The 23,380-nt window shown below is 40.9% G+C and overlaps 1 pseudogene; it reads left to right on the top strand.

The window, feature by feature from the left end:
• Positions 1-1,978: 1,978 nt before the first annotated feature.
• On the top strand, positions 1,979-2,630 carry LOC129406788 (60S ribosomal protein L9-like; annotated as a pseudogene).
• The last annotated feature ends 20,750 nt before the right edge of the window (positions 2,631-23,380 follow it).

Here is a 23,380-nt window from a genome sequence, read left to right as displayed (position 1 = left end):
CTGTGCTTGAGGGGCATGTCTGATCATGGGAGAACTTTGTTGTGCCAAGGATCAAACTTGCGCTTCCTACATGCAAAACATTCACTGCAATCCATTCAGCCTTGGATAAAGATCCTTGGCCAGAAGTTCACTTCCTCAGATGCAGTCTGGTTAAAACAATGAAGAGAATGACTTCAGGGCCAACGGTGAAGACTGAAGCTGGGTTACAGTGTACTGGACACGTAACGAAGCTCAGAGAAAGCACCCTCAGAAATAACCAAGCACAGATATGACTCTCCAGAGACTGGAGGAAGTTAGGAAATACTTTAAAGAAATGGCATATCTGAGCTAGAGCAGTAGTACAGCAGGAAGAGTGTTTGCCTTGCACACAGCCAACCGAGTTCAATCCCCAGCATCCCATATGGTCCTTAATTCCTGAGCACAGAGCCAGGAGTAACCCCTGAGCATTTCTGGGTGTGACAACCCCCCCAAAAAAAAAGAAATGGCGTATCTTCAAAGCTGGAGTAAAAGAAAAGGGACGGAGAGAAAATGAGTGAACTCATAACACTGTAATCATCCGGTTATAAGATAACATTAATTTTTGGAATAATTTTCCAAACTCATCCAAACATACATAAAGCTTACACAAACAGTAAGGCACATCCTGGTCTCAGAAACCCCAGATGTGGGGAAAAGGTAGGGATAGAACAGAAAGCTGCTCCTTGATTAAGGTACTCCTCGCCCCCCATCACTGATGCAGATGTACCCTCATTCTGTTTTCATAGTCACCCTCAGAAGAGGGTACTACTGCTAATTCTGTTTTACTATGTTAGGGCAGGACTTCCCTGGGCGGGGCCAAAGACAATGAAAATTGTATATTTTTCACTCAGGTCTCTGCTCTCTGCTTGCTCCAAGAGGAATGTGCGGGATTCCTGAGCTACGACCATATAAGGGTATAATCTAAACAGATAGCCTCCTGGCCCAGGCTCAGCTCTCGGACTCGGCAGGCGCTTATGCAGTTGTGACCTGTAAATCTATAGGCTGGACAAGCAGATGGGCCTAATGGGATTGGAGGGAGAGGCATGTCGAATTATGAACTTGTTGGCTAGGGAATGCTCGGGCTTTCGCGCTTTCACCACAACGGCTGACATGGCCTATATGAGTAACCCCTGCACCCTGGGTCGGGGCCTTGCCTCGAACATGGGACCTGCGTGTCGCTGTGTGCGTGTGCAAGACCCTGGCTAGCCAGCTTAATAAACTACCTGCTTGCTGATTGCATTCCTGTGTGGTCCTTGCCGGCGGTCAGAGATCCAGAACCATACCCTAACAACAGGAGAGGAAGTTATAACTTAGAAGCTCAAGAATTCTTCTAAGGTCTCATAAAACCCTTACTACTGGCACTCCTGGAAAAATTTGGCACTAAGAGGGACATATATGAGGAGGGTCAAGGAGGGTGAAAAAGTAGGAACGTTACACTTTTCCCAGGCTCCCATCCTCACTCTTTTACTCCCCTGCACTAACCATCAAACTACCCTGCCTTCTCTTTGCCATAAAGTAAAATAGAAACTCCTCACATGACCAATGAAATTTAACCATTCCTTGAATCACATGCACACACCTACCGCATCCTTGCCTGGAAATATGCCAGCTCTCTTCCTCAAAAGACTCTTCTCTCCCAATAGTCAAACCACTCCATCTTTCGCAAGTCTCTCACCCATCAACACCTTCAAAATGACTCACTCACCATCACAGAGCTATTCTTGTTTTCTCTCCCTATCAAACCTCAACATTCACATTTCTTTTATCTTCCGGGAGTGGAAGGGATGCACAATCAGTGGTGCTCAGGGATCATTCCTGGCAGGTCTCAGAGGACTACATGGGTTATGGGTTGCTGGGGATCAAACCTGGACTGGGTGCGTGCCAGGCAAACACTCAACCTGCTGTGCTATCTCTCCGGCCCCAACATTCACATTCTCTCTTTGCCACATTTACTGTAAGAATGAAGACTATTCTCAGCAATCAGATTATTGATATTCCAGAAGACGTTGACATCTCCTTGAAGGAGTGCACAGTTACTGAGAAGGACCTCAGAGGCTCTGAGTTGAAACAAGTGGTGGGTAAATGGGAAGGAACTGACTCCAGTTCACACTATGAACTGAACATGTATGGTCATATACAGAACATGATCAAGGAAGGCCACACTGGGCTTCCACTACAAGGTACACTCACTTTCACATTCACGTCATAATTCAAAGAGAATGAGTCACTTGTTGAAATCCAGAATTTCTCAGGCCTAAACTATGTCCACAGGATTTGATTGAGGTCAGGTGTTGCTTGTTCTATATCTCAAACCCAGAAAGATGAGTTAATTCTTGAATGAAAAGACACAGTGAATATGTATCAAATTCAGCCACTTTGATCCCACAATCCCTGACAGAAACAAAAATGTCTGGAAATCCTTGGAAGATATTTATGTTACTGAACAAAGGAACAGTTCAATAATCTCACTAATAAGATCAAAGCTTTCCAGCTACAGAGACAGCGAGATATATGAGATGATTCTTCAGACCTATTTAATGCAATGCAATAGAAATGAACTTCAAGATAGTATGACTTTTGTCTGCTGTACTCACTGTCCCTTATGTTTTTAGAATGAATGGACAATTAAATGCACCTCACCCCAGTTGACCAACCTAAAATCCCAGTGCACACGCAGGTGGAAGAGTCTCAAGGATCTTCCAGCTCAAAGCTATTTCTCCACCCAGCCTTTTCCACCCAGTCTCTTCCACTCAGCTACATTGTCTTGGGAGTTTCTCACATTATCCTGGATCTCCTGTTATTCTGATTTGGACATCAAAAAAAATTTCCCTTGCTAGGAATGCATACTGTGGATTAAGGATTTCCTCAATGCATATAAAGCACCAGGGATTAAATTTATGCTTGCCCTGGGTACTTCCTAAATTACTGAGCCTCTTCCAAGCCACTTTCACTAGTAAACACAAAAGCAGATAAGTCCTGATCACTTCAACACATGAGGCAACACCAAGGTTTGAAATTATAAATTTTTTTTGTTAGGCCTTGTGCTATCTCTTGGACCACTGAGCTACAACTGTAGACCTCATTGCACTTAAATAAAATTTTTCTTATTCTAGCCTTGGTAAGGGTGGAGTTAAAGTACCTCACTGTGTCTTGTTTATCTTCCCTTAACTTGCTCATCATCTCAGATGGCTCAGACTTCCTGGCATAATCTTAGCAACAATATTTTGAGAATCTCCTTTTCCCCCTGAGAGGAGATACTGAGAGAACAATATTTCTCAGCACACTGGTAGACATGTGCTTAGAACTGACTAGGAGATACAAGAACAGACATAGCCTTATCTCAGAGAACCTATAGCCTCCTTAGAAAAATCTAGATGAGTGTTTGCATGACCAGCAGGAATTCATTAAGAATCATGTCACTGTTAGTAGAAAGCTTGCCATAATGCAGGGAAGGTGGTTAGGTCAGAGAAGGGACTATTATGACAATCATCGTAGGAAATGATTGCTCTGGACAAGAACTGGATGCTTAAAAGAGATAAAGTGATAAGCATGATACCCTTTCCGTAACAGTATCGAAAACCACAGTGTCTAAAAGTAAAAAAGGAAAGTGTTTGCCATAGAGGTAGGTTGGGGGACAGGAGAGAAACTGAGGACGTCAGGGGAGGGAAGTGGACACTGGTGAAGGGATGAGGGTTTTAACATAAATGACTGAAACTCAACTATGAACAACTTTGTAACTTTATACATTTATAACTTTATATATTGAATCACAGTGATTCAATAAAATAAATAAGTAAATAATTTTTTTTTTAAGAATCGTGTCACCTTTAGTGCTAAATTGTGAAATTCAAATACTAAGTGATTACCAGTGCAGAAATCCTTATAGACTAAAGTAGTCAGGGAGGCCTATGGAAGAGGCAGTGAGTCCTCCCTTCTTGAAGCCCTCAGGCAACAAGGGACAGTACTTTCAAGAGCATAATTGAAGTTGTACTAATGTTAAGGGCTATTTTCAACAACAAAAAAAAAAGCCTAGACTCTTGTATTATTTTCTAAGTCATTTTTTAGCTTTCCATGCATGGACTATACCTAAAATAATAACTTTAACTTCAATCCATGCCACTAAGATCATTCATGTACTTTTGACATTTCTATCCTGCTTTCAAAAGCAGCTCCCAGCTCTGGGTAGTTGGGAGAGAAGTACAGGACCAAACCCCCACTCTCACACGGATGACTCCAGACAGATGGGGGCTGGAAACCAATAATCAGAAGTAAGGAAAGAGGACTACTTTGAAGTAAGTAACATCCCGTAAGTGGAAATGTATAAAGACACACAAGAGTTCCAACATTTTTGGAAGCAGCATTAATATCCCTAAGGAAACGGCTCAGAAGTATTAAACAATGGACCTCCACGGGTGCAGCTGCACCACCTTACAACTTTCTCTGTTTCTTCTGCACACTCAGTGATTCTTCCTTATATTATATAGTGTAATTACAGAAAAAAATTCCAACATGTGCATGATCTTCCTAACAGCCCTACTAATGAGCATAATATGGTACATTTGCCCCAGCTCTAAGTTGAGGGAACTAAGACTTGAAAAAATTAAATTAAATGATTTGTCCAAAGCCACAGAGCCAATAGAAAGGACGAGACTTTTTAGCATTCTTATCTCAAACCATCCTGTTACTTTCCCTGCAAAGAGTCATTCTGCTACTACAACTTAGTCATAATGAATGTACACACTGAATTCAAGTATCAGACTGATAAAATAATCCTTTTATGTAGCGTTTTCCCATTATGGAGTGGTATTACCTTGCTTTTCATATTCCATTTTTCCCCAAAGCTGTATCATTAACTAAAGAATATGTTCTGACTTATCCAATAAAGCGTTTAACCTTTTTTAATGTTTTATTGATTCTCCAAGCTTTGGTTCCACCACTAGGGCCTGATTGCTACATTAATAAGCTCATTGATATTCTTTTAACAGACCCTCTGCAACATGAAATGCTGTGTGAGAAAGATGGGGCGCCAACGATCCATTAATCAATAAGCTAATCTTGCAGCCACCTATGCACACCCAAGGAAAACGGATAATGAGAAATAAGGTCTACACATGGGTCCCCATGGGGTTTGTGACATCCAAGCCCAGATGAGTGTGCTACCAGAGCATGAAGAGGGGCCTCCTTTGGAGAATCGGTAGAAGGAAGAAAAATTTCTTTTCAGCCTGTGCACTTCAATCCCTTGCAGTCAGCATGATCTTTGCAAAGTGAAATTGGATTCTTCAAGGGCAACCATGTACTACTGGATGCCCTGAAGCAGAATTAAGACGTAAAGTCTAAGTCTTGACTAATGTATGCAGACCCTCCTGATCTGGCCTCTGCTCTACATGCTGGATTCATCCTTCATCACTGATATCTCTCTGACATTCATACAGCTGCTATGCCCAGCAATCAAGACAAGGTTGAAAGCAGTTAGGAACATGCCTTGCCAAAACAAGACAAAATAGAACAAATTATCAAACAAGATAAATAATATTTTAATGCAATTTTGGTGGCAGGAGGACATTCAAGGGATGGTCAGATAAGCCAAAAACCCCACTGGAGATTCTAAGCCAGTTGTTCAGGCAAGAACCTAAGGATGTGATGTGCTCAGACCCTGAGGTGCCAGGGATTTCCTAAACCACCGTGACAGTAGATGGGGGGTCTCCAAGGCTGCCCTAGTGATGTTGAAGGTTTCCAGGGCTGTACCCAGTTATAATACTTATGTTGTTCTGGGTATCAAATATGACTCAGGTATATAGTAGGAATGTGCCCTAACCACTGCACTAACTCCTGAATTCCCCCATCAATTTTTTTGCGGGGAGGGTTACACACAGCAATGATCAGGGGTTGCTCCTGTCTCTGCACTCAGAAATTACCTCTGGAAGTGCTTGGGGGACCATATGGGATGCTGGGTATTGAATCCCCTGTACTATCTCTTCAGCCCCAACATCAATATTTTTAAATCAAAATTAATGCCCAAAAATATTCTTGTACAATATTGAGACTAAATAAAGACACGATCTGTCTTACAAGATCTTGCTTACTCTCCTCCAAAAACAATGAGTTCTTTATACCTTCTTAGACTTTTAATGTGCTATTTTTTCTACCCCCAAAGGCTCTTTGTTGTAAGTTATACTCGGGGAATCAACTTTCATGTCACGCTTTTCACAAAAATGTTCCCTTCCACTCACAATGACTACTATGAGTCATTATATGATGCACAAATTAAGTATATAATAAAATTATATCCTTAACAGAGTGTTCCCTCTTAGGCACAAGCCAGAAACTTGAGAATGATAACTCTGCTCTATGAAGGTGATCACCCCCCAAATATTTATCAAACTTTTTCATAATTGCCTAGTTCTTACTCTGACTAAATGCAAGCTCCATGAAGGCAAAGGCTGGTTTTCATACACTACTGTTCCTAGAACTAAGGCCTGTGGTTGGAACTGTGTCTGTAGCAAAAGTTCCCATTCAGCCTGGCTGGAGATGTGCCAAGCCAAGCTGATCCACAAGGGAGTCCAGATGAGGTTTACAAGGAAGTCACACAGGCTTCTGAGTTCTCTCCTAAAACCACATCTACAGCCAAGCAGCTGAAATTCATAGACACACTGGTCCATACCCTCGTAGCCCCCTACAGCTTAATACTCTGGGGCACCCTCAGAAGACATGACTACCTCTCATGCCTATATGTCAGTTTATTGGCCCAGACCATAGATCTTGAATCTCTGTACTGCACAACATCTCTTAATTTCTCCATATCGAAATTCTAGTAGGAGCACACTAAATTAGATGGGAAAGAAAACATAGAAGCTGACTCAATTCAACAACCAAAACAACACAGAAGGCCCAACACAGATATCTTATTAGATAAGACTTAAATACCCCGTGGTGAAAGTAACAACTTTCACATTAAAAATAAATGTATTGATTTTAATATTGGAGCTTTATTATCTAATATATTTTAGTTCTAGAACTGTAAAAATAAATAATTTTTTATCTAACTGTAATTGTTATATTTTGCTCTTTCATTCTAATGACATAGCATTTTTCAGAGAATAAGAGTTAGCTGGTCAGATTTATGCTTAAGACATTCGTCCACATTTTACCAGAGGTTTCACAAGCTACTGCACCAGTTTTAGTTCTTCTAAACTCTTTTTATGTTAAATATGAGCATTTTCTAAATACAAAGTTACATTTTATTTGCTTCTCCCTTAAGAAATGTATGGGCTTGAGGCATTCTGGTGAGCAACGCGGCCGGAGAAATGCTCCAGACCCAAAACCGGGCCAGCAACACCGGGGATCCGGACGGAGGAGGTGCAGCCAGCACACCTTCTCCAGATGGAGCCCTGGCGACACTGAGCAGCAACTAACACGGCTCCGGCTTGCGGGACTGGGACATATCCGACCTTTTCTAAAAACTGAAAGCATACAATCTTTTAATGGAAAACCAATTATCAAATGCTTCCTTAGTAGGGCTGTCTTTCTTGGAGGGAAACTCCAACAACAATAGTGAGTTTTGTTTTGCAATATGGGACGTAATCAAGGTAATGAGAAAATGAAGTGAAATTCATCAGTTATACAGTTGGGGGTGGTGGGCAGAGGCGGGGGGGTATACTGGGGATTTTGGTGGTGGAATATGGGCACTGGTGAAGGGATGGTGTTTGAATATTGTATAACTGAGACATAAACCTGAAAACTTTGTAACTTTCCACATGGTGATAAAATAAAAATTTTTTTTTTTTTTTTTTTTTTTGGTTTTTGGGTCACACCCGGCGATGCACAGGGGTTACTCCTGGCTCTTCACTCAGGAATTACCCCTGGCGGTGCTCAGGGGACCATATGGGATGCTGGGATTAGAACCCGGGTCAGCCGCGTGCAAGGCAAACGCCCTACCCGCTGTGCTATCGCTCCAGCCCCTAAAATAAAAATTTTTAAAAAAAGAAATGTATGGGCTTATTTTAAATAGTTTAAACACCTATAGTAAACTATACACATCTGCAAGTGTTATAACTTAGAGATCACTGGACCTTCAAAATAAAAAGAAAATTTGTGATACCTCCCAGGAAATGAAGGAAGGGTTTGTATCTCAATACGGGGAAAGAGTAGTCCAAAGTGGGCAGGTATTCCTCCAAAGTGAAGACACTTTAAAGAAGGTTCCTTTTCTCCCCACCAATTCCCCAGAGAGAAAATAAATGTCTGTCCCTTTGAACTTACTGAAATGCTTTCTCTCTTGAAGTTGTGGTGGCAAGGCAGTGACAACAATGAAGTCTGAGTAGTAAGAGAGAAGACTAGGGGCTGGAGTGATAGCACAGCGGATAGGGCATTTGCCGTGCACGTGGCCAATCGGGGTTGGATTCCCAGCATCCTATGTGGTCCTCTGAGCACAGCCAGGAATAATTCCTGAGTGAAGAGCCAGGAGTAACGCCCTGTGCATCGCTGGGTGTGAACCAAAGAGAAAAAAAAAAAAAACAAGAGAGAAGACCAGATACAGGTAGACCAGTAAACCTGTGCATTTCCCACTTCCCTAATTCCTTGAATTACAACCAAGGAAAATAGCTCTAAACACAATATAGAAAAGGCTAAAAGTACTTAGGTTTTGGGTGTCTTTTTAAAAATTTTTATCATTTTCATCAAAAAATTATTTAATTTTTTAAATTTTTATCAAGGAGCCATGATTTACAAAGTTACTGATAGTTGCACTTTTAGGCATACAATACTCCAGTACCAATCCCTTCTCCAATGTCAACTCCCCTCCACTTGTCTTTCCAGATTCCCTCCCCACCCCAAGCCCCGGTCCATCCCCACCTGTCAACTTGGCAGGCCGTGTTTGCTGCTTAGGTCTCATGTCATCAGTTCTGTTGAATCTGTGTTTTGGATATTTGGATATACCCCTCACTCATATCACCGATTGCTGGGCTGGAACAATAGCACAGCAGGTGGGGCGTTTGCCTTGCATGAGACCAACCCGGGTGCAATTCCTCCATCCCTCTCAGACAGCCCAGCAAGCTATCAGAGTATCCCACCCACACAGCAGAGCCTGGCAAGCTACCCATGTCATATTCAATATGCCAAAAACAGTAACAACAAGCCTCACAATGGAGACATTACTGGTGCCCGCTTGAGCAAATCCATGAACAATGGAATGACAGTGCTATAGTGCTTTGTATCACTGATATAACTGAAGCCTTAATGCCTTCATCCATTACTTCATTCCCCCAACCCCCACCCTCAATTTCTTTCCTTTTCTGTCTCCTCTTTTAAGCACTGGGGTCAAGGCACGCCTTTTCACTACAATACATTTCCTCATCTAGTATTCTATATTCCACATATAAGTGAGATCATCCTGTGTTTGTCTTTTTCTGGCTTACATGGTATCTTCCAATTTCAACCACAGTACAGCAAATTGTATGATTTTATTGTTCCTTGCAGCTGCACAGTATTCTAAAGTGTATATATACCACATCTTCATAATCAGTGCATCTATTATTGGACACACCTAGGTTGATCCCATGTCTTAGCTATTGCAAAAGTATTTAGATTTATGTAAAAGTTATCTGAGGAATTGGTGAGCTGGAGGTCAGAGGGAGAATAAGGGCTGATAAGCCTGAACTATAGCATTAAATTCTCATCACCAAGCCCTGCCCCTTCCCTGCCTAACTCACTTCTTCCATATTCTTTCCTTTCCTCACAATATCTCTTCCTAACTTTACCAAAAAGGACAAGAACTAGAACTCTAGCTCTGCCCCAGTGTATGTATATTCTATCAGCAGTCCAAGCTAGTTGATCACACTAGGAAGGGTGGAACTCGAGTAGAAAACATCATGGAATCTGAGAACACTCTGCAAAAGACCAAGAGACTCCAGATCCACACACTATAGGACAAGAATTTATACCAGTCATAGCAATTAAATTCAGAGATATATGAAAGGCTGAGATATATGAATAGTTAGATGAAAGACTGAGCAACTATAAAAATATTTAATTAGAAATATAGAGAAAAAAATTAAAAAGGCTTGTAGAGTGTAATAAATGAGTTGCTAGCAGAATGAATTTAGCTAAGAAATTAGTTCATTAATTGAAAGTTTATATAAGATTTTTCTATTTGAAGTATGATCCTTTGACCAGTATCCTTTGGCATTATTAGGTAACTACCAAATCCAAATATGTGCATGCTACCTAGGTTCCTGGGTGATTTGAAAGCACACTAAAGTCTTATATAATTCTCAACGTTGGAGGCTCAGTGGAATTATCAAGCTGAGAGCTTTATAAAGGACTTATGCCTGGATCCCCACTACCAGAGAGCTTCATTTGATTAGCTTGATGTGTGAGATTGTGAAATTGAGACTTGCCAGAAATGCTAGTGTGTAGCCAAGTTTGAGAACCATTGACTTAATAAAAATCAGTCCCAGAATAAATACGTAAAATTTTGAAATGTAGTACACAGAATGAGATGCTGGGGGTGGGGGAGAGAATATATAGAAAGGACATAAAAAATAAAGATAAAATAAATACTTTTTTCAAATGGATATAAATTCCAAGGATAAAGAAATTTCTGATTATTATCTTAAAAGAACTCCCAGAGTGCACAAGGAACAAGAGAAACTTTTAAAAGTTATAGAGCTTGAAGGTAGATCATCCAAATGAAAACAAAAACTTTAAGACAGATGTTGCAACAACAGTTAAATGCAATTTTGCATCCAAGGTAGTAAAAAAAAAGTGTTGAACATAGAATTTTCTATCTAGTTCAATTAGCACTTAAACATGAGGGCAAACTATGTCTCTGCAGGCCTCTATGCAGACCCCAAATCCTCCACTTTCTCTCTTTCATTCTTCAGGTGAAGACCTCCCAGCTTATATACTACTGGAACTTTTTTCATGCTCTGAAACAGATTTCCCATTCATGTGTGCCCTTATAGCCTCTGTGCTCTATTTCTGCTATCTCTGCTGCAGGCCCACATCTAAATGTGAGGCTTTTCTTATCTATCTACGCCAACATTTAAGCCAGCTGCAGTGAATCTACAGAGACTCAATGTAAACCAAGCATCCACAATCTCCACCATTAGGATTTGTAACCTGCCTCCATCCCTGTGTTTCCTGCCCAAAACTCCTCACAGGGCATTGGTGGTGGCCATTAGTCAACTGAAGCATAAACAGGAGACTGATACAGTGAATACCATACCAGATCACTGCTCAGACCATCTGGAATTTAAAGTTCCACCCTTCCAACTCAGGAAGCATTAGGAGTAATGAGAAAATAAAGGAATTCAGCAGCTTTTACAAATAGAAGCAGAAGTCCATGTAACTCCTGATGTTTATCAAAACTCTTAACCACTGTCCAAGGATGACATGAGAACAACAGTCTCTACAATAGTAGCTGATATGAAGAAGCATCAGGTAAGATATTCACTTAATTGAAGAAAAATAGTTATGAAACATTAAAGAATTTGGGTATGGAGTGATAGTACCGCCTAGCACACAGCTAGCTAGATTCAATCCCCAGCATCCTCTATGGTCCACCAATCTTTGCCAGGAGTAATTACTGAGTGCAGAGTCAGGAATAATCCCTAAGCATCACTGGGTGTCGTCCAAAAATCAACAACAAAGAAAAACCCATTAAAGAATTAATTTAATTAGAATTGAAGAAGCTAAGAAATATAGTTACAAGTTATAGGAGCAGAACTAAGGAAGCTAAAAATCAAATCAGTGTGCTAGAGACAAAATAGAAGACATCAACAACAACAAAGAAAAGGCAATCAAAAGGAGAGGTTAAAAAATTGAGGAAAATAAAATACATATATTTAATTTTTATTAGTGTACAATAGCAAGAATAACAGTTGAAGAAGGGATGCCCGTGCAAAGATCCAGGAGACCCATGGAGTGTGCTAAACTAAATGAAGGCAAATACAACACCAAGACACATTGCAATCAAATGGCAAGAACCAGAGAGAAGGGTGCATTGCCTAAAGTGGCAAGAGAGAAACAAAACTTCACGTACGAGTTAAACATAAAATTCATAGCAGATCTCTCACATAAAACCCTGTGGGGAAGGAGGGGATAGAATGATATATTCAAAGGACTGAATGAAAAAAGCCTTCAGCCTAGAATCCTTTGCCCCTCCAGGTTCTCAATCAGATTTTAAGAAGGAATAAATGCAATCTCAGACAAACAAGCACTGAGCACATTTACTGCATCAAACCAATTCTGGGGGGAATACTGAATGGCATTCAATAAAATGCTATCCTTCCAGACCAGAGAGAGCTCAAAGTACTAATATTTTGCATACAAGAGACCTGGATTCAATTTCCTGCACTGCACTGGGCCCTCAAGCACCAGAGAGACAGATTCAAGAGCACTATCCTGGGATTAGCCCTGAGCATCACCAGGAGTGGTCCAAACACAGCAAAAATTTGCTATCTTTTGAGATCTCTATGTTCTAGGGGCTTTAGCCTCACCCTCTATATTCTAATATTTAAGAAAATAGCCATGTTTTCTCAAATGACAGCTGCCATTTGTCTGAACAAATCTTATTTTACCATCAGGATCATATCAGCCTTCTGCAATAATTTCCTATTCATGTGAGTAGAATTCTTTTCTATATACACAAATCTGTAAATATGTATAAATGTGACAGATGGGTATACATATACATATAAACAAATTGTTAACTATGATGCTGTAGTATTTCAGAAGAATACATATTAAAATTTTAAATATAGTAACTGTTAGCATAGTGCCACTAACAGTCACTTCTTTCTATGTGATATTTAGGTTGGCAAGTGAGTTTGATTGAACTGTATTTTTCATTTTCTATCAATCCTATGCCTTAGATATAGCATTAGAAAAAAATCTATTTGGATATATTCAAGAAAAGCCTAATTTTAATAGAGATATTATTGTCTCATTTTATTACTAGAATGAAAGAAATCATTTGGCTTTACCAAAAGAACAACAAAATAGCATTTAAAAAAAGTACTTAAACCACACAAAATATGAGTCACACAAAAAATTTCACTTTAAGGAAAAATAGCTGTATATAAAATATTTACCATATTTGTTTCTAATTTTGAGAAGATGACAATGTCCCCCCAAATATACAGTAATGTTTTACAAGTTCTTTATGTATTTTTGATCTAAGTTCTTTGTCAGTAAATACTGTTCAGCTCAGATTTATCTTTCACATTCTTTTGCGAAAGATTCCTAACTAAAAAAAATTAAGCATGGGGGCAAAATAGAGTATCTATAGCCACTGCTGTCCTCAGCAGGTTTATCACTGGAAGGAATTCATCAGAATGTGGAATGTGAGGAATATGAGGCATTGTGGTGAGAGGGGGAAGAGGAGCTGGTCTTGCAGGAGTCAGAAAGGCCAAACAGTCTCTAGGGCAAGGGTGGTTCCAGCCAGCCAATGGGAGAGGAATGTCCTTATCCAATTTTATTCTGCTTCCTGCTTCTGTAACAGTCCTTGCTGAGGGTAAAGGAGAGTCCCCTTTTGTTTGGGGGTCTGGATTCGGAGTAAGAATTCTCTGAGCCAGTGCAGATGGCTTAATAAAGCTGTTTCCTGAGAAAGCCCGGGTGCCTCCACATCTTTGCTGGAGCCCCCTGCAAAGAGGGCCATCTTTGAAGTGCCCTGCATCCATCCAATCATTATTCAAACATGCAAAGGCGAAGTTGGAAACATAGGAAGTCCAGGGAAAATGTCGGGGGAAGCAGGAGGGCTGAGTTTCTTTGACCTTAAGCTTCAATATAGATGCAGCGTGCTGTGACTGACCCTGACTTTAAGGAAATGTTTGCGATTTTGTTTATCATGGGATTTTTGCATTCGTTTTTATGTTTTTAATATCATGTTGAAATTTGATTTGTGCTTGATTGCTGCACTGTCTTACATCCTGTAAATTTTCTGCCCCAGGCAAATGCCTCAACTATTTTCTCCCTACCTCAAGTTGTCTCAAAGCCTTTAAGCCTGCAAGAGAGATACTTGCAACGTGGCTTCCGTTCATCAATCAAGTCTTCAGCCTAGAGGCTATCCAGGGTCTCACTGCTTCTCTGTATGTGAAAATTTAAAAAAAAAAAAAAAAAAAGAAGAAGAAGAAGAAGAAGAAAGAAAGAAGAAAAATTAAAAAAAAAAAAAAAACACCACCAGCCACCACCCGCGAAGCAGCCCATCCCCAGCCGGCCAGCACAGCCTTGGAATGTGGGCACGCATACTAACCATTCCGACTATTGAAATTCAGCTTGAGAACTTTGTGGTTGGAGATGGCTCCTGCTGTGAGAAGGGAATATGACAGATGGCATAAGATATTACAGTAATTTTACTGACAAAGCACTAAGCGTATCACAGAAGAAGTTCAAAATCAATTCATCTGCTTCCCAGCAGAAGCGAGGCTAACAGGCAGTGAAGCATAATCTTGATAATGTAGTTGTTCCAAAAGAAGAAGGAATTAACCAGGCTACCCTAAATGCATCTGTATGACATTCTTTTTTTGTTTCTGTTACCCGATAAGGACTTAAAATTCCATTTGTATGGAAATAAACTGAGCTCTGAAGTTATCTTCTTGTTCTGGGGCGTTACCTCAGGAGCTCTTCCGAGAACTCCTCTCTAGCTAAATGCGATCTTAGGCTCGGGTCCTGCGGAGTTTCAGCTTTGTTGTTAAAGAATAAAACACACTCTTGTTCCAATCACTACAACTGTGGCTTCTTCGGGGGATATATCTGTTAAGGTTCTTTGATGGCAAATAAAGAAAGCTCACTTTGAGCAACCCCATATCCTCTCCATAGTTCTTTTCTATTTGAATTAAGGAAAGAAACAACTGAGCTAGGAAGAAAGGTTTAAATTAGAATGGAAACCACATGGTGCGGTGCATGGGGAAGGGAGAGGGGTCTGGATAACAGGCAATAGTTGACAACTTTGTCAGAGTTTTCATTCCAATAACAGTGAAATTGGGACCGAGATCAATATTAGGCAGGAACAACTATCCTTGCCCCAAAGCCTAAAGATAAGGACAGCTTGCTTCAGTTTACCCTGCAGTCAGAAGCCTCTTATTTAGATGTGTTGGTTTGGTCACTCGGGTCACCTTTCTCCCCCCTTCCCCCCCATCCCCACACCCCCTCCCAAAAACTTAACCCTCACTTTACAAATAAAAGAGTCTGCCTTAGGTGGTCAAATCCAAGATAGGATTTTATTATTCACACAGTTTCCCCTTTCCAGCTTCTGTGAGCAGTCCCATTTTGGGGCTTGTTTTTTATTTTTGGCTGACCCATCCTGTGTTTTTTGACTTCCAGCAAATTCCTGATCTCTTTCTGATAAATAAGGAGTTACCAATTGTTCATCATCACAAAATTCTGCCCCAGAGTTTAGGCTCCAGGGAGACTAAGATAATGAGAAAAACCTAAGGCAAATGGTCAGACAAGGATCTCCTAGATCCTTGCATCCTCTGTAACACTTGCCATGAGCTCAATTTTCATTTTAAAGGGTCTACAGGAAAACCATATCTTTAACTTCCCTGCATTCCCTGTAACACAAAGACCCAGTTTTCCTATAAACACACACATACACACACACACACACACACACACACACACACATGAGCCATAGTTAATTTAGTCCTATACTAAGTTCCTCCACACTTGTGGAGCTCTTTTTCTTTTCTCTTCTACTTTCCAAAAAACTTTTCTACTTCCCAACTCTGACTCTAAGCATCTGCATTATTCAACATTTTCAAGAGTGAAAGAACCTGACAATCATCAATGAAGGCAGAGACCCAACACTGCTGCCGCTTCTGCCTCATCTACATCAATACTGGTGCCCACTGGTTTGGAACCAACCTATTTCAAAAATGTGCTTCCCAGTTCTCTTTCTCTATCAAACCCCTTTCTTTTCACTATTGAAACAAGATGGTTGCTTCAGAGACATGAGTTTACCTTCTTCCAGGTCCTGGTTTGGGACCAATAAAGCTTTCTTTCTGTCTGTCACCATGTCTTTTGTTTTTTGATGGTTCTGGAGTGGCAGTGGAACTAAACCTTCACAGTTACGTAAAATCCCAATGGATCCTTGTTTTTAGTATTATTTCACTAGGCTGTAATCACTGGGAAACTGAAGGATGCAAAGGACTGCTCTGTGTAACTTCCTGTGACTCTGCTTATTTCAGAACTAAAAAATTTAAAACTTTTTTGCAAACCTTTCCAATTATTTTTAATTATTTGGAAAATTGTACGGAAGAGCCTGACAAGCTTGCTGTGGCATATTTGATATGCCACATACAGTAACAATAACAGGTCTCAACTGTTGAAAAGAGCCTCCAATTGTTGGGAAAAAGGAGTAAGGAGAGACTGCTAAAATCTTAGGACTGGGACGAATGGAGATGTTACTGGTGCCTGCTCGAGTAAATCAATGAACAATAGGATGACAATGATACAGTGATTATTTCACTAGATATACAAAGTCCCAAGAAAATAAGTCCAATTGTCAACATTGTTTTGGGTCATGTGCCCATAGCACTGTCTGTCCCCTTGTTCATCGATTTGCTCCGGCGGACACCAGTAATGTCTCCATTGTGAGACTTGTTGTTACTGTTTTTGGCATATTGAATACACCACAGGTAGCTTGCCAGGCTCTGCCGGGCAGGATACTCTCAGTAGCTTGCCGGGCTCTTCGAGAGGGACAGAGGAATCGAACCCGGCTAGGCCACATGCAAGGCAAACGCCCTGTCCCTGTGTTATCACTCCAGTCCTATGTGCCCATACTAGGTTGACAATCCCAAGACTGCAATGAGCAAGGAAATCAATGAATAATCAATGACTAAGGAAAGATTCCTGCAGAGATATGAAGGTACTGTTGAAATAGGTGGGCCCCATAGGTGGTTTATGTGCGGCAAGAGGAGAGATGGTCACTTTCTCTGGATCTGCCTCTGCCACCCGAGGCTGTCTGGGAAGGCTAGGACTGATAGTCTGCAATGAGCCCGCCCGGGCCAGAGCCCTGCCAGCCCCACGAGGTGGCCATTAAGTTACACCTGATGTCCTTGGTCTTCTCAGCACAGGAATTGATCCCTGCCACTGAATTTTAGGGAGCCACAGACTCAGGTTGGGATGAGGAATTGCTCTTTGCAGGAAAGGAAAGTCAGTCCTAGGTCTTACCCAGGGTTTATCCACTTTTTGTTTTGACTTGCAGAAAAGAACTTCATGAGTAGATGAGCAGTGAAGTAAAACAGATTTTATTTGGAGGCTTTTAGGTAGGGGAAGGAGGGAGAGAAAGAGAGAGAGAGTAACATGGTGCTCAAGAGAGAACTCGCTTCTCTCTTCTCCAAAGGCGGAGAGAGAAAACCCCTACACACATTTCAGCATTAGATATGAAAACATGAAAGTACACTTTAAGAGGGATGAATCAGGTGCCACATGTGCTCTGGTGCCACATGTGCATGGTCATGTGGGCCAAAGCAGTACATGGGCTCAGGCAGCATATACGCACCCTTCCTTTACTCAAGCTGGCTCTAATACAGTTTCTCCAGTCTGCCCCTACGTGGGGCTTTCTAACTAGAGAACAATTTGTTGCTAGGATTGTTTCTATGGTTCTATGGGGTTAGAGTTGAGAGTGGTTGGTGGTCCTCTTTGAAAATTCCATTTCTTGACCTTGGTTCCCACTCGATCTTCTCTCAGAGTGTGGGTCCAGCCTTCACTGGTCTGGGCTGTCACTGTCATCCCCTTACTCACTGATTTGCTCGAGGGGCACCAGTAACATCTCATTGTGAGACTTGTTGCTACTGCTTTTGGCATATCAAATACATCACGGGTAGCTTGCCAGGCTCTGCCATGCGGGCGGGATACTCTTGGTAGCTTGCCCGGTTCTCTGAAAGAGACGGAGGAATCAAACCTTCATTGGTCGCATGCAAGGCAAACGCCCTACGCACTGTGCTGTCACTCCAGTCTGGGCTAGCTGAGGGTTAACCAGACTAAAGGATATATATATACATATATATACACATATATATGGACAAATATATACATGCGCATATATATATACATATATACATACATACATATATATATATACATATACATATATATATATGGAGCGCGGCCAACCTGGGTTCGATTCCTCTGTCCCATACATATGCACACACACACACACACACACACACACACACACATATATATGGACTGGACTATGGCCAACCGGGTTCTATTCCTATGTCCCTCTCGGAGAGCCCGGCAAGCTGCCAAGAGTCCGAGAGTATCCCGCCCACACAGCAGAGCATGACAAGCTCCCTGTGGCATATTCAATATGCCAAAAACAGTAACAACAAGTCTCACAATGGAGACATTACTGGTGCTCGCTGGAGCAAATCAATGAACAATAGGATGATAGACAATGCTATGGGCACATGACCCAAAACAATGTTGACAATTGGGACTTATTTTCTTGGGACTTTGCCAAATTGACAAAGGATGAGATGAACACAAGCTATCCACACGTCACCTGCATCTCACCTCTTGATATATATGTTTCATATTTTAACACCCCCATTTTCCTGTGGTCAGCCTATGTTCTATCTTGAGCACATACCTTTATCTATCTCTCCTTCCCTCCCTTTATTCCTCAACAATTTTGTTTTACTTACTATTTGTCTCCTCTTGATATTTTTTTTCTGTGAGACAAAGGCAACAAAGCCCCAAAGATCTGGTGAAAATTAGGACTGACTTATTTCCTGCAAAGAGCAATTTCTTGCTCCAGTCTAAGTCGATGATTCCCCAATAAAGCCAGAGGCAGGGATCATCGCCTATGCTGTGCAGAACATGTGGACTTCAGGCGCTGTTTGATGGCTGCCTCTTGGAGCTGATGGGACATGAGCATCTGTGTCATACCATGCAGGGCTCAACACAGATTCTCAACAATCTTGAATCTCCCAGGTGCTTCCCTCATTGATCAACCTGGGTAGAGAGAAAAGCAGTAGAGTTTCTTCTCTCAGCTACTCTCTTTCCCTCATTTCACATAATCCACCCTGAGAATCCTACTCCTCCACTGGTGGGGGTCCAGTCTACCACCAGCAATACAATGTAAACTATAAATATGAAAGTCAGTGCAGTCCTAAATTATCCCCCGATCATGGAATTTGTGTTCTCTGTGGGTAAAAAGAGGGGCCATTTCTTTTCCTTTCCTGACCAAGGATTATTCTTCTTCCCACACTAGATCTTACTAAATAAAAATTAATTTCTGGTAAAGACCCAGGATGAGACATAAAAATGTTTACAAATCCTGTATTTTTTATGCTGCCAGCATTTATTAAATAGTAAAATTAGATACTGTGCAAACTACTAGAACACAAATGAGGCAGGATAAACATATTTTTGTACTCATAGAGATTAAAGTGTAATCTAAGAATCATACAAAGTGCACTTACTTTATTGGACTATAATTACCTAATTAATAAGAAAATATATGGAATATATGTCCATATGCAAGATCTTTTTTTTGATTCTGGTCATATGACATGTAACTCCACTTCTTGAACTTCACATCCATACATTCATGCACAGAAAGTTTATCCTTTTCCTTGAACACCCATCCAAATGTTTCCATTAAGAGCTGGAGAGAAAGTACAGTAGATAGGGCACTTGCCTTGCATGCAGCTGATTCAGGTTGGATTCCCAGTATCACATGTTTCCCCTAACTCTGCCAGGAGTGATTTTTGAGTGCAGAACCAGGATTGCCTGAGTACTGCCTGATGTTGCCCCAAAACAAAACAAAACAAAACACAAAATCCTATGGGAATCTTCATTTAAACAAGCTTAGAATCATTGGGACCAAACAGATGAAGGGATAAATACACAATTAATGAATGTATTAATGAATAAATGGGTAAAATAAGGAAGATAGGATGAAAATAAAAGGTAGAAGAAAGGATAGGTTAATAAATATGTGGATAGATTGAGATATGTATGTTATTTTGACCATGGAGGTGAATAAATGGTTGGAGGGTGAGAGAGAGAGAAAAAAAAAGAGAGAGGGAGGGAGAGAGGGAGGCAGGGAGGAAGAGAAGTTTTGATTGAGGGAAAGAATAATGGTGGGAAATATATTGAGCATAAATAAATGCAGGAAAAAATGGTGCTGAGTCAAATGAGTGTTCGGTGTAAGGATAGATGAATATGGGACAGGAGCAATAGTACAGCCAAGTAGGGCACTTACCATGCATGAAACTGAGTGGAGTTTGATGCCTGACATCTCACCAGCGTGATTCCTGAAAATAGAGCCAGAAGTAAGTCTAAAATGCTGCCTGGTATGGCCAAAACAACAACAGCAAAAAACACTCCAAGACATATCATAGTCAGAATAATGGGTGCTGCGGATAGAGGCATAATACTGCAAGCAACAAGTCAAAGAAGGAAATCACATACAAAAGAACACCCCTGAGATTTACAGTAGACCTATCAGAGAAACCCTCCAAGCCCGAAGACAATGGTGGGACATAGTGAAAGAAACTAAATAAAATGAACGCCTCGCCAAGAATACTTTATCTGGCTAAACTCACTCAAACTTGAAGGAATGATACACCATTTTGTAGACAAACAACAGCTCAGGAACTTCATAGACTCAAAACCAAACCTAAAAGAAGGACTAAAGGGGCTCCTGTAAGACAAGAAAAACACCTGCAAGTGCAACAAACCCCTACAAAAAGATGGCACAAAACCCCATGACAATAATCTCTCTCAATGTCAATGGTCTAAAGGCACCAATTAAGAGACACAGAGTGGCAAAATGGATTCAGAAACTGAAACCAACATTCTGCTGCCTACAAGAAACACATCTGAACAGTCCGAGCAAACTCAAAGTCAAAGGATGAAAATCAGCTCTGCAAGCAAACAACTCCCTCAAAAAAGCTGGGGTGGCCATACTAGTATCTGACAACATAGATTTCAGGTTGAAAAAGATTAGAAGGGACATCGAAGGCATTTTTTATTTATCAAGGGCTATGTACATCAGGAAGAAATCACACTCTTAAATTTATACGCACCTAATGAGGGACCAGCTAAATATTTAAAACAACTGCTAACAGATTTTAAGGAGGACATTGTTAGCCACACAATAGTAGACGGAGACTTCAACACCACCTTATCATCCCATGATAGATCAATAAGAATAAAACTCACCAAGGAAACACTGAATTTGAAGGAAGAAATAGAAGAGAAATGACTAATAGGTCTGTACAGGGCTTTAAACCCCCCAAAAAAAGAATACACATTTTTCTCCAGTGCACATGGAACATTTTCCAAAATAGACCACGTGCTGGGTCACAAAACAAACCTCAATAGAATCAGGAAGATAGAAATTGTATCAACTATCTTTTCAGACCACGGTGCACTGAAGATAGAAGTTAATCACACACAGACTCGGAGAACCAAATCAAACACCTGGAAACTAAACAACTCAATGTTGAACAATGAATGGCTCAGGAAGGAAACCAAGGAAGAAATCAAAAGATACTTGTAAACAAATGAGAATGAAGACACGAGCTACCAGAACCTATGGGATGCAACTAAAGCTATGTTAAGGGAAAATTTATAGCGCTGCAATTAGATGTATTTTAAAGGCTCTGTGCCGCTCGGTATAAGTCACATGCCATATATAGGATAGAATAAGTCCATCATTGTGCCAAATTGAGTCCCAGAGCACCCAACATATACCAGCCATATGATCCTGTGGTTTATTGCACAAATGATTACAGACCTTCATCTCTCCTTGTTCTGTGTTTTTGCAATGTAATTTTGCAACACCTTCCAACACAAATTTAGTCTATTTCCCCACTTCTTAAAGCTGGGCTAACAAAATGTGACAGATGTTAAATTTGTATCATACTAAGCTTCAAGAGTCACTGCTGGAACCATGATGCCAAAGTAGAGAGTAAGAAGGAAGGTGACTGCCAAGAGGCAGGGAGTAGGATGGGGTGGAGATTGCGTTAGGGATACTGGGGATATTGATGGTGGAAAATGGGTACTGGTGAAGAGATGGGTGTTCAATTATTGTATGACTGAAACTCAATCATGAAAGCTTTGTAACTATCTCACGGTGATTCAGTAAAATAAAATAAAATAAAACAAAAGAGTCACTGCTGGTTTCCTGTCATGGAATTGTGATATTACCATGTAAAACAACAACAACAAAAAAATCTGAGTTAACCTGCTGAAGGATTACTATTTTTAAGTAACTGATTTTGGGTGGAATGGGAGTTGGTGGATGGGGTAGGGGGTGGATGTAAGCAGGAGACATAAAGCCCATTTAAGTTTGAAGCAGTTACCCAAAGAACTTGAAGATATGGGAGAACAAAGAAGGATAAATTTCTCTTCAACAGAGAATCTAGCAGAGTCCCTGGCAAGGAGAGTGGGGTAGAGTGAGGCCTTGAAAAAAGAATAACCAAGTGCCTGTCAGGGAGTGTGGTATTACAGGGCATCCCTATCCCAGTAGTACAGCAACTAAATCTAAGATCCAAGGTCCTCCCAAAGACTTCAGACTAATGGATTAGTTGAGCTATCTGTCAATCATATGCACCAAGTATCAAGCTGGTCAGAACGGCAGCACCACAGCCACTAGGGTGATCTTGGGGGCAGCTTTCTGGGTGCTAAACCACGAATCACAATGCCCAGCCAGAGACAGCTCCCCACACCTTCCTACCCACCTTTGTTTTCCCATATACTATCAGCGTTCCTAAGGGCTCCTATCAGGAATCACGCAGACATATTCAAAACCTTATTCAACGTGAGACAGGGAACAGAAGAAACCCATACTTCATTTAACAAGGAAGCAACGAATTTTGGAGCCAAGAAGCTGAAAGCAAGAAGACAGAGTTCTATTAGCAACGATAACCAGTACTGTAGCTTTGAGTAATGTGCATACCAGCCAGAGAAGCACTGCAGATGGGCCATCACGTGTGCAACTTCAGAGAGACCGGGCATGTTCTCAAGCTGGCTTTGTCCTAAAAGGAAGGAATACACTCTCACACATTCACGTTCTCACACTTTAATTCAAAGAAATTTACAAGACTTCCTTCAAAAGTAGATTTTTCATCCCCACCCACCCCTACCCCACTGCAACTCCACAAGCAACCATTTCCCATTTTTCACCGATTCTTTTGGAATTACTTTGATATTTGTGAAGTAACTTTAAAATAATAAATAATAAGTCATAGATAAAACACACTTGGAGATCTGTGCCATATTGTTTTTGTCCACAATCAGAACATCCCTTTTGCACAGCATCCTGAGTTCACCCTGCCATATGCACTATCTTTCCTATTGTCCTCCCAGCATAAGATTTTTCAAGAAAAATATCTTTCAGAGT

Source organism: Sorex araneus, chromosome 8, assembly GCF_027595985.1.
Source record: "Sorex araneus isolate mSorAra2 chromosome 8, mSorAra2.pri, whole genome shotgun sequence".
NCBI lineage: Eukaryota > Metazoa > Chordata > Mammalia > Eulipotyphla > Soricidae > Sorex > Sorex araneus.
This window is presented reverse-complemented; position numbering and strand designations above follow the sequence as displayed.